This window comes from Humulus lupulus, chromosome X (assembly GCF_963169125.1).
Source record: "Humulus lupulus chromosome X, drHumLupu1.1, whole genome shotgun sequence".
Classification (NCBI taxonomy): domain Eukaryota; kingdom Viridiplantae; phylum Streptophyta; class Magnoliopsida; order Rosales; family Cannabaceae; genus Humulus; species Humulus lupulus.
In genome coordinates, this window is record NC_084802.1 from 74616276 (window position 1) to 74629221 (window position 12946).

A 12946-nucleotide genomic window follows, 5' to 3' on the forward strand; every position below is an offset into this window, starting at 1 on the left:
ATGAGCCCCCCATGTTATCAAAACTAGCTGCTGGGGAAAGTCTATAATTACACCTAGTTTTAACAGAAAACGCGGCCAGCATTGTGTTAGTTTGAAAGGAAAATCGAACACATAAACCGGTGTATTATGTGAGCAAGAGGCTTCTGGGAGCTTAATCTAGATACCCTCTCATCGAAAAGCTCGCGTTCTGTTTGATCTTGGATTTAAAAAAACTCAATCCATATTTCCAGTCCTGCACTATACATGTCTTAATCAATCAACGTTTAAGGCAAGTCTTACAAAAGCCTGAGACATCGAGACATCTGAAAAGTACAAACCGCGAACAACAATCAATGGCCAAGCTCTCACCGAATTCATGGATGAATGTACAGGATTCCAAGACGAACCAGTGGAGGAACCTGTACTAGAATTTTGGAAACTCTTCATTGACGGATTGTCAAATGATAACGGGTCTCGAGCTGAAATAATTTTAATTTCACCTGAAGGACATCGCTTCCATACGACTCTCATATTTGGTTTTGACGCCTCCAACAACGAAACAGAGTATGAGGAATTGGCTGGAGTTCGAATAGCAAAAGAGCTGAAAGCAAGAACAATTAAATGCTTCATCGATTCTCAGCTCGTGGTTAATCAAGTATTAGGGGAGTACCAAGCTCTTGGAATCAAAATAGTAGCTTATCTAGCTAAGGTTAAAGGTGAACTGTCTGAATTTGAGTTCTATTCCATCTAACAGACCCCTCGCAAATAGAACACTAATGCTGACGTTCTAGCTCACCTCGCCACCACCAAGGAAGTAGACACATTAAATGTGGTTCCCATAGATTTCTTGGAACAACCAAGTATCAAGAAGGAGTCAATGGAAGTCAGAGTAATTTACACAGAACCAACCTGGATGACTCCTAAGTACCTCATGGCTGGTAAACTACTAGAAGATCAAAATAATGCAGGAAAAGTTGAAGGAATTCTCTACAGGCGAGGTCATTCATCCTTCGAGAAGTACACGAAGGGTTTTGTGGTGACCATGCTGGGGCTCAAAACTTGGCTCTGAAGGAATTAAGTCAAGGCTACTTCTGGCCTACGCTAAAAAATGACTCAGCCTTGTATGTCCTAAAGTGTGATAAGTGTCAGCGTTTTTACCACTATTGCTTGTATGTCCTAGGCCGTTTTTTGTATGGGGGATCGACTTAATCGGCTCATTGCCAACTGGAAAGGGAGGAGTTCGCTATGCGATTATTGCCATTGACTAGTTTACTAAGTAGGTTGAGGGTGAGCCTTTAGCGGCTATAACCTCAAAGTGAGTCTTAGATTTTGTTGTGAAGAACATCATAAGTTGTTTTGGACTCCCAAAAAAGATTGCGTCTGACAACGGGACTCGGTTTGACAGTGACCTATTCACAACCTTTTGCAAGAAGTATCGCATAATGAAGAGTTTCTCCACAATAGCATACCCTCAAGCTAATGGTCAGGTCAAGGCAGTAAACAAAACCTTGAAGGCGAGCTTAAAGAAGCGACTAGAAGATGCTAAAGGGCTATGGTCAGACCATCTCTCACAAGTGCTTTGGGCCTACAAGACCTCACATCGCACATCAACTAGGCACACAACCTTCTGTCTGACCAATGGAAGAGAGGCTATGCATCCAGTGGACGCTCTAGTGACATCACATAGGCAAAGAAACTACAACCAGGATCAGAATCATAACTTGCTTAATGCATCCCTGGATTTTTTCGAAGAGCAGCGGAAGGAGTCTCAACTACAACTCGCCCCTTACTAGGAAAAGGCTACTCACTATTTTAACTCCAAAGCCAAAGGACGAAGACTCGAACTGGGTGACTTAGCGTTGCGGATGGTATTTTTGGCAAAAAAAAGATCCTAAAGATGGTGTATTGGGACCAAACTGGGAAGGACCCTACCAGATCATGGAGAGTTGGTTCCTCGGACCTGGAATGCTCTACATCTTCAAAAATACTATCAGTAATAAGACAACTCTGTTAGTTGTTAATGTTTTTAGTATTTTTCCATATAAGGCTTATTTATAAAAGTCGTTATATTTTAATAACAGGATTGCTAGGTAATTTAAATGTAGAATAAACATTTTATCTTATTTTGGTGATGTATCACGAGCTCATTTTGTAAAAGCAACCTAGAATATTCATAAATTATGATCGCTTGTGGGGCATATAACTCTCTAAGAGTCTTTGAAGTATTTAACAAATTTAGATAAATGTACACAACTTAGAATTTTGAAAATTGATTATTATACGACTTTTTAAAGTTTGAATTTTCAAAGAAATTCCAAATACGAACTAAGTTAAGAAAATTCAAAGAAACAAAACCTAGAATTCAACTAGGAAACCCTAGATATAACCATTTTTTAGGCTTGTTTAACGCCCAAAATGTGACAACCACTAAGGGGTAGCTGTAGTAAAATTGTGCGATCGATCCACAAGGAGGTGACCTAAAACCAAAAGATTAGTAGAAAATAACACAAAAAGTTAGTAACATGAAATAAATAAAAATGAAAATGAAAATAGATTTGAGATTTTGGTGTTGTCTTTTTGATGAAATGATAAAATGAGACAAGTGAAATAAAAGTAGGGTGTAATCAAGAGTTTCAGAAATAGAAAGTGTTGACCGCGTTTTTGGCCAACGACGTGTGAACGTCAAAAACGATAAAACCTTCAAGAGAAAATAAACGACACAGAAGATTTTATAGTGGTTCAGCCCCAATGTGTTGGTAATAGCCTAATCCACTTAGAGTTGTGATTATAGACTTGCACTCAAGATCGAATGAACCTAAGTCAACTTAGTTTCTTTAGTGCAGATTACAAGAATACAAGAATTCTCTCAAATACAAGTACTCTCTCTCTAGAAAATTCGGATCAGAAGTTCAAAAGCCCAAAAAAGTCCTCCCTATGATGCCATAAGCCTTGTATTTATAGGCTTAGGATCGTACAGATGATATCCCCACAATCGGGATATTTGGTTATTCTCATTATATTTAATTTACAATAATATTCAAAATATAACAATACACTAAATTTGTGGGATAAATTGAGAGATTCCCGCGTATGCCAAGACCGATTCTTGTTGAAGCCGTTTCTGGGAATCTTGACGTAGTCCTGCTCTATCTAGTCAATCCATATCACATTCAGTCTGGTCGGCCAAACCTTCACTGGGCAGACATTGCACTTGGCTGGGCAGACATGCACTTGGCTGGGCAGACATGCACTTGACTGGGCAGAAATACACTTGACTGGGTAGACATGCACTTGGCTGGGCAGACATGCACTTGGCTGGGCAGACATGCACTTGACTAGGCAGACATGCACTTGGCTGGGCAGACAGGTCATGACTGGTCGGACATAGTCATGACTGGTCGGACATGGTCATGATTGGTCGGACATGGTCATGACTGGTTGGACATGGTCATGACTGGTCAGACAAGGTCATGTTTGGGTAGACAAGGTCATGCCTAGGCAGACAAGGTCATGCCTGGGCAAACAATCATATGACTGGTTGGACAAGGTCATGCCTGGTCGGTCATGACACTTGACTGGCCAGTCAAAACTCTTCATTGGTCTACCGAGTCACTCCTAAGCCAGATCACTTTATCACAACTCTAAGGAGCCAATATATTTATTGACTATTAACGTGTCGTTTACGGACCATGCACTGCCATTTGTCACCTCTATTGCCACGTCATCGATCTCCAATTTTTGGGGATAACATTTGCCCCCCAAGTTTATTATACGATTTTCTTGTATGATAAACTTTTCTTCTAGCCAAATGTTCTTGAGGTCATTCAAAAGCTCCTATATGGTCGATAACTTTCACGTAAACCCATGACTGAACTTGCCTTTTGATTTCTTCAAATTCTATTTTTTGATCTTGTTGCTGTATGTGTTTTGGATGAGAAATGGTGTTTGTGCCCCATGTCCTTGAGACTTATTGTCCTTTTGGACCTTATAGTTAATTGGTCATTTCGGTATGCCCCTAAGCTGCTCGGACACTTCATGCAAACCACTCATTTCGGACCATCACCCAGCCGCTCGAACGCATCTAACCGTCGGACACCATGCAGCTGTTCGGACGCATCTAGCTGGTCAGACACCATGCAGCTGCTCCTCGGATGCCCCATCCAGCCGCTTAGACATGCACCCTCGGACACCAGGTTCCTCGGACGGAAGTGCGGCTGCAGCTCGGATGGCTCTTTGGACGGAAGTGCGGCAGCTGCTCGGATGGCACCCAAGCATAGCTCCTCGGACTGGCACGGCTACTCGGACACCCCCGCATCCACTCGGACACCCCAGCATCCGCTCGGATGCACCTCCCAACTCCTCGGACAGCTCTATGTGTGCAGCTCCTCCAAGTTCGTAGGCAAGCACACACGCACCTGCTCGGACCAAGGTGTCCGCTCGGACACCACGGCCTCTTGACATCTCTTGGCTCCTCGAACCAAGCATGGCATGCCTTAGGCACTTGGTGCACCACTTGGACCAAAAAAGTTTCTTGGCTCCTCGGACCAAGCATGGCATGCCTTAGGCAGTTTAGGCACAAAATTTATTTTTTCTCCATACATACTATATTTTCACTTATATAAATTTTTTCTAAGTAGAAAAACAAAATTTTCTCTTGTTGAATTTTATCTGTATGGTTACTCACCTCCCCATTTTTTATTTTTTGTAGATGAATTGCTTTGACTGTAGGGGAGGTGACAACCACACGAATTCTGATACGTCCATCCCGCAATCGAGCGATACTCCTCCAAGTAGCGCCTCTTCGTTGTTAGTCATGCTCAACAATAGAGTTTCCTACTCGACCAGTGATACATGCTCAGCTGACTAGGGAAGTTGTATCCCTCTCGCCCGGGAAAACGTTGCACCTGATCAGCTAGACTTAGAATGTGAAGACAATTATTGCTTAGCAGCTTTGATATTTTTCTCGTACAACCGAGCTGTTGGAATTTATACTTTACTTTTCTTTGTTAACTTGAAACATTCTAAGTCTTTTTAGACTTAAAAAGTTATAAGTTTTTTGTGAATAGTAAAGTCACTCTGATGTATGCCTTATATTTTCGCATGAGTACTTAGTTTTCTAACTTAGAAATTCTAGACATTTCATAAGTCCATACTAAGTATACTTTCTCACACTCTTATTGCTCTAATATTTTATGAGCATAATGTTTATTGTCACACGAATATTTGCTCCTAACTGGAAATTTTAAAAAGTCCAAGTTACTTAAGCTTTGTCAAACAAGTTAGCTTAATGGCCTTTTTGGACTTCGAAAATTTACAAGTCAGCCTAAAAATAGATATATTAACTCGTGCTCTTATTGCCTATGTTAAATTATATACCAGTACACCCCATGTGCCCCCCAGGTGATCGAGGGTTGAAATATCCTTAGTCACTTGCTACTTAACCGAATCTGTTCGAGCAGTTAATTACTCGTGAAACACATAGAATATATGGAAAATATTCAAGCAATTGAACACTACTTGAACGTATCGACCAATTGAACACTGTCTGATTTTACCAACCAGTTGAACACTACTCGAATAACTAACACACATGCATATTTGTAGCAAGAATCGACCACGTTGCGCGTAGTCTCTTTTATTACTCGTAAATTAAAAAGGACAAAACATGTCTAATAACGAGTCTTAAACAACCAAAATTGTTAAAAAATAAAATGACTAGTTAGCAAATAACCAGGTCATAAACCAAACTTAAATAACAAGTCAAACAACTCGAAATCAAGCTACCACTCTGAAAGCGGTATTTAGAAATAATATATCCTCTGATGCTCGCCACTCCAGTGGTTTCTGATTGTAGCACTCTCGCTTAGCATACTTCTCCTTTGCTTCGTTGCTTTCCTCAGCCAAGTGTGGACCTCCACATATAGTGTCTAAGGTAAAGTCCACAGGTCCGGGCTGCAAGGGTGGAGATCTTTGTCGCTTGAAACCAGGATTGCTCCAGGATTGCTGCTGCCTCCTTCTCCCTGGGGTGTCTCTGCCCGGTACTTTCTCAACTTGCCCGACCGAAGAAGAAATTCTATCTCGTCCTTGAGGTGATTGCATTCATTCATGTCGTGACCATAATCTCCATGGAAATGACACAACTTTCATGTCTCTCTTCCTCATCTCTTTCCTGATGGGTGGAGGTTTCTTGTAGGGAACCTCTTCATGACTAGCAAGATATATCTCCGCTCGACTAGCTGAGAGAGTGGTGTAGTTAGTGAATTGAGGCTCATACTTGGTTGGCTTTTCACTTGAATTAAACTTTGCTTTCTTCTCCTCATGGTGGTCAGACCCGTTATTTCCACGTTTCCTTCCACCAAAGTCAATTGATCCGCCTGGATTATTTATGCCATTCTCCTCTTTCTCTATTGCATCATCCAATTTCATATACTTGTCCGCCCGGTCAAGAAATTGTTGAAGTGTTGAAATTGGATTTCTATGTATACTGTCCCACAAAGGGCTCCGATAAGTTATCCCAGCAGATATGGAAACCATCTTCCCCTCGTCTCCTACAGCAGTAGCTCTATTGGCTTCTCTTGTATATAGTTCTTTATAGACTCATCTTTTCCTTGTTTGATATCTGCCAAGTGGTTGGCATAAACTGGTGGAGTCCGGAAAATGTTGAATTGTCTACAAAACTTCTTCCTGAATGCTTCCCAAGAGGTAATGGAGTTCGGTGTAAACTTCCAATACCATTCCTGGGCAGTATCCGATAATGTAGTCAGGAAAACTCTACACCGATAATCGTTACTTACTCCTAGCAATTCCATCTGGTCCTCAAACTTCCCAATATGTCTGATGGGATCTGCCTTTTCTGGGCTGCTCTAATCCGGGCACAAAATGGGCTGCCACTTCGGTGGTCTATTGCATCTATCCCGGAAGGTCGTTTTGACAAACCTTGCACTGCAGCTGCTAGTACATCCAGCTGGGCTTGGATGGCTGGTGCAACTGATGGAGTTCCAAGATCTTGACCGCCTAGTCGGCCATTACCATCTGGCGCGCCGTCGTCAAGTATTTCTACTTGACTGGCAGGGCGGTCCAGATTTTGCCCTTCGACCGAGACGGTCCTCCTCTTGTTGGTGATAACATCCCTTAGATCCTTCCGGGAAGCCTGCTCTCCTACTAGATCGACCACCGTACTCTTCAATTTCCCAGAGGGCTTACTAAGCAGGACTTGCGTTCTCCCACTATGCTGCTGGCCGGGGTGCAGTGGAGGCCTTTCGGTATGCCCTGGGCAGTCTTTTCCTCCTTGTTGGTCATTGCCCTCCTTTCCTATGACTGGTCGGTGTGATGACTATCAGCCTTATCACGACCATGCCCATCTTTGAATTATGAAGTCCTCTTCTCTCGAGGAGTCTTGGTCTGATCCTGCCTGGGTGGAGTCTTTTTACTACCCGACTGGTGACTTCCTGATCTAGAAGTCTCTGATCGGTGGCTCCTGGAAGGGGTTCTAGAGTGCTCCCTTTGCGTCGAGGCAGTTCTGGATCGGTCCCCATCATCTTCCCTACCAGAGGGGTTACTCCTGCTTCTGCCCGGTCCTCGAGAATCGGCTCTGTTAGCGGTCCTCCGACCAGCGTTATTATTTCTTGCTCCCTGGGTGGCTGCTTGTGCAGCGGCTTGAGCATTGGCTTGGGCCAATTGGGTAGCTGCTTCTAGAGAAAGTGCTGCTTCATGATGTCTCCGGTTGACCTCCTCCTGTTGTTGTCTGAGCTCTTCGCTTCTGGCCTCCATATCGCGCCTTTGCTGCTCTAACGCGGCTTTCTCCCTGGCCATCTCTTCAGCGAACGCCTCCTATCTGGCGTGGAATTGTGCCATCTCCTCCTGGAAGGCCCCCATGGCTTCCTGGAGTTCTTCAACTTCTGGAGTCACGTCCTCGAGCATGACTCTAGGCTCAGTCTCACGGTCTTGTGGGCTAGGACCTTCTGATCTGACAGGCTCTTTAGAGGAGCCTGTCTTCTTGGAGGCCGCATTGGTGTTCTTAGGCGCCATAATACTTCAGGGACCGTCTGATTTTCTCTTCAGGCTCTCAATGAAAGCACCAAAATGTTGACCGCGTTTTTGGCCAACGACGTGTGAACGTCAAAAACGATAAAACCTTCAAGAGAAAAAAAACGACACAGACGATTTTATAGTGGTTCAGCCCCAATGTGATGGTAATAGCCTAATCCACTTAGAGTTGTGATTATAGACTTGCACTCAAGATCAGATGAACCTAAGTCAACTGAGTTTCTTTAGTGCAGATTACAAGAATACAAGAATTCTCTCAAATACAAGTACTCTCTCTCTAGAAAATTCGAATCAGAAGTTCAAAAGCCCAAAAAAGTCCTCTCTATGATGCCATAAGCCTTGTATTTATAGGCTTAGGATCGTACAGATGATATCCCCACAATCGGGATATTTGGTTATTCTCATTATATTTAATTTACAATAATATTCAAAATATAACAATACACTAAATTTGTGGGATAAATTGAGAGATTCCCGCGTATGCCAAGACCGATTCTTGTTGAAGCCGTTTTTGGGAATCTTGACGTAGTCCTGCTCTTTCTAGTCGATCCACATCACATTCAGTCTGGTCGGCCAAACCTTCACTGGGCAGACACGCACTTAACTAGGCAGACATGCACTTGACTGGGCAGACATGCACTTGGCTGGGCAGACATGCACTTGACTGGAAAGACATGCACTTGACTGGGCAGACATGCACTTGGCTGGGCAGACATGCACTTGACTGGGCAGACATGCACTTGGCTGGGCAGACAGGTCATGACTGGTTGGACATAGTCATGACTGGTCGGACATGGTCATGACAGGTCGGACATGGTCATGACTGGTCGGACATGGTCATGACTGGGCAGACAAGGTCATGTCTGGGCAGTCAATCATATGACTGGTCGGACATGGTCATGACTGGCCAGTCAAAACACTTCATTGGTCTACCGGGTCACTCCTAAGCCAGATCACTTTATCACAACTTTGAGGAGCCAATATATTTATTGACTATTAACGTGTCGTTTATGGACCATGCACTGCCATTTGTCACCTCTATTGCCACGTCATCGATCTCCAATTTTTGGGGATAACAGAAAGGTTTCAAGAATCATTCATATCCTTGTTTGGTTACTTAGTTACTTGATTTACAAAAATACACAAGTAAATAGTTGACATCCCAATATTTATTTGGAAAATCTAACTTAAAGTACATATTCTTTTCTAACAAAAGTCCATTTGAATTATAAAGTGCTTTACTTTATGATCACAATGTTAATCTTATGAAAAATCTAAAAATGACAAAATAACAAAGGGCAATAATGCAATAGAAGATTAGACATAAAATTATGTATCAATATTATTTAACTAATTAGAGGCACATAGAAAGAACATGACTAATCCTATATACTATTAGCACAAGTAAATAGAAATAACAAAATAGAGATGAGGATGAAATAACATAAATAACTCAAATACATTATATTAAGAACATAGTAAATCAAAGTAGCAAAATAACATCACTAGCATATGGAATCATCCCTAATCCTCCTATGAAGATTAGGCCATTATGCTCATGATTATCACAAAATTCTAAGAAGAAAATATGAGAAGAAAGTGAGTAGAAATTTTGTTATAGTTTCTTCACTTTCAAAATTACATATCAAATGATAAAGAAGAGTCCCTATTTATAGAAGGAGAAAATGACTAAAAAGAAATTAAATTACAAATGAGGTCCCCAAAATAAATTTGAAATATTAATAATAAAATCTTATTTTAAAAAATCAAATCTTATTATTAATATTAACCTAGCTACTTTAGTGAATGGTGATTTTGTCCTTTTTCTAAAACACCACAAAATATGAGCTTAAGAACTCAAAATGGAAAGGTGCAAGACCCAAAACCCCCAAAAATTGAGTTGAAAAGTGGCTGAAAGTGTTGACCAAGTGCAGCCAATAGAGGCGCGCCACGTGTTCAGGTGGTGGCAAACTTGGGCTTGGGCTTGTTGGGCTCATTTTGGGCCTAATTCCCTTCAAAAATGCCACTTTTTAACTCTTTTTTTCACTTTTGATACTTTCCTTCTTCTTTATTTTTCTTTATGCCAAAATGCAACTTTAATTCCTACAAAATAACAATAAATTAAATCATAATCAAATATTTTCATTTATAAAATAAATTTTATTAATTCCATTAAAATATTAATTAAACTTAATGTATTTTGACCATTAAAATCAATAAATATGCATTTTTCACCACTAATCACAACCCCCAACCAGCTTATTGCTAGTCCCTAGAAATTCAAGCGAAAAAAGAAAATTGTCAAGTTGAATTATCAAGTCAAACCAACGCAAAATCATCTAAACATTTTCAAAGTATCAGCAAGAAGTCGGAGATTACTATCGAAGCTACTTCAATTGCAATTCCAGAGTTGTGTGTGTGTGCACCGAACCATATTATTTTTATCGCAAGTCTTAACACAAATAGTATCAAAAAATCTCAAAAGTATAAAGGTCTCAACTCCAAATTCCTCACAGACATTAAAAGTATTTTTAATGGGAAGGATACCACTCTTGGAGTTGGAAATGTAACAAATTACGCTCAAATGAGAGAAGATAAAAATTTTAGAACAAGCAATTTTAACAAGTATTGATCACAAGATAGGCATATAAACTTATTGGAATTCAAATGACAAACAACCTTTGGGATTTACATGAGAACGCTCAAAAATAAAATAACAACTAACTAGAAATGATAAATAAGAAAAGGAAACTATTTATACTAATATATTTATTATTATTATTATATTATATATATATATATATTTTTCTATACAATTACACAAAACAAAAATAATAATAGAAAGATTTTTTGTTTTTAACAACAACAAAATAATAAAGGAAAGTGTTGCTCTTGTTCTCTTTTTTTTTTTCATTTTTCATCACTTTATTTTCTTATTTTTTTCATCATTCTTTTCCCTTTTTTTATTTCTTTTCTTTTTCTTCTTTTTTTTCTACAAGAAGCAACGCAAAAATAAAAAGAAATTACCAATAAAATAAATAGAACACACATTTAAACTTATTACAAAGACCCATTCTTATATGAAAAACATCCTTCTAGTAAATGTCATGTTTTAAATTCCAAAGCTGTGACTTTACCAACTCAAATGATCAATAAAAGTTCAAAAAGTTGTTTTCTCAACTCTCACAACTCACCAAGAAATGAAAAACTTTAAACTTGAAATTTCTCTCAACTATTTGTGTTAACAACCAATTTATCACATGTTTGGAAAGTGCACAAAAGAAATCTAAAAATCACTTCTTAATAGCTAAACATAGTAAAAACTGACTCAAACCAACAAGTTGTACTCATGCTTGGATAATTTTGAAAAAAATTTGACTTAAAAATTCAACTCAACAATAATATTTTCCAAATGAATGATAATGAATGCTCACCACCCCCAACCAAAAATCAGACAGTGTCCTCAATGTCAAAATGAATAATCAATGAAAAAGGTAGGGAAAGAGAACACCTGGATGATGACCATGTCCATGAGGCGAGAGCGTAAATAGCATGATAATAATACCCCAAAACAAACAAAATACAAAAATAAAAGAAAGACAAAAAATAAAAATAAAATAAAAAAACAAACAAACCATTCAGAACTTCAGAGTGTATAAATTGGGTCCTTAAGAAGGACCTATACAACATGACTCATACTCTCAATGTAATGCTTCAGTCTTTGGCCATTGACTTGAAAAATTCTCCCATCGGTTGGGTCCTCGACCTCAACAGAACCGTTGGGAAATACTTGCTTCACTACAAATGGACCAGTCCATCGCGATCGCAATTTACCGGGGTGCAAGTGCAAGCGAGAATCATACAGATGCACTTTCTGATTTGGCTTAAAGTGTTTTCGCAGGATTTGTTTATCGTGAGCGATTTTCAATTTCTCTTTATAAATCCTGGAATTTTCATATGCATCGTTTCTCAACTCCTTAATTTCAGACAATTGGAGTTTGCGATTGATACCTGCGGTATTCAGATATAACTTTAGGGCTTTGATACCCCAATAAGCTTTATGCTCGAGCTCAATAGGTAAATGACAGGATTTTCAAAGACAAGCTGATAGGGAGACATCCCAAGAGGGGATTTGAAAGCAGTGCGGTATGCCAAAAGAGCGTCTAGAAGACATGTAGACCAATCTTTGCGGTCAGGATTTACCGTCTTTTCCAGAATGTGTTTTATCTCCCTATTGGCTAACTCAGCTTGACCATTAGTCTGTGGATGATAGGCATTTGCAACTTTATGAAGTACATCGTACTTGTGCATAAGAGCTTCAAAAAATCTGTTGCAAAAATGAGTCCCTTGATCACTTATGATAGTGCGAGGAGTACCGAACCTTGATAATACATTTTCTTTCAAGAATTTGACAATTGTAACGTTATCATTGGTTCGACAGGGTACAGCCTCGACCCATCTGGAAACATAATCAATAGTGAGAAGAATGTAAAGGTAGCCAAAAGAAGGTGGAAATGGTCCCATGAAGTCTATCCCCCAACAATCAAATATTTCGATAACAAGAATTCGATTCAAGGGCATCATGTGCCGACGGGATAAGGAACCTAACTTTTGGCACCTTATACAAAAACGACATAAATCATTGGTGTCTTTGAACAAAGTGGGCCAGTAAAGGCCGCATTGTAAGATTTTTGCAGTGGTTTTCTTCACAGAGAAGTGACCACCACAAGCATCATTGTGGCAAAAATTCAGCACACCAGACAACTCATCGTCGTGGATGAATCTTCGCATGATTTGGTCAGGGCAATACTTGAATAAGTACGGGTCATACCAAAAGAAATTGTGCACCTCGACCAGAAATTTGTGTTTGTCTTGTGAACTCCATTCAGATGGGAGCTCACCTGTTACTAAGTAATTCACA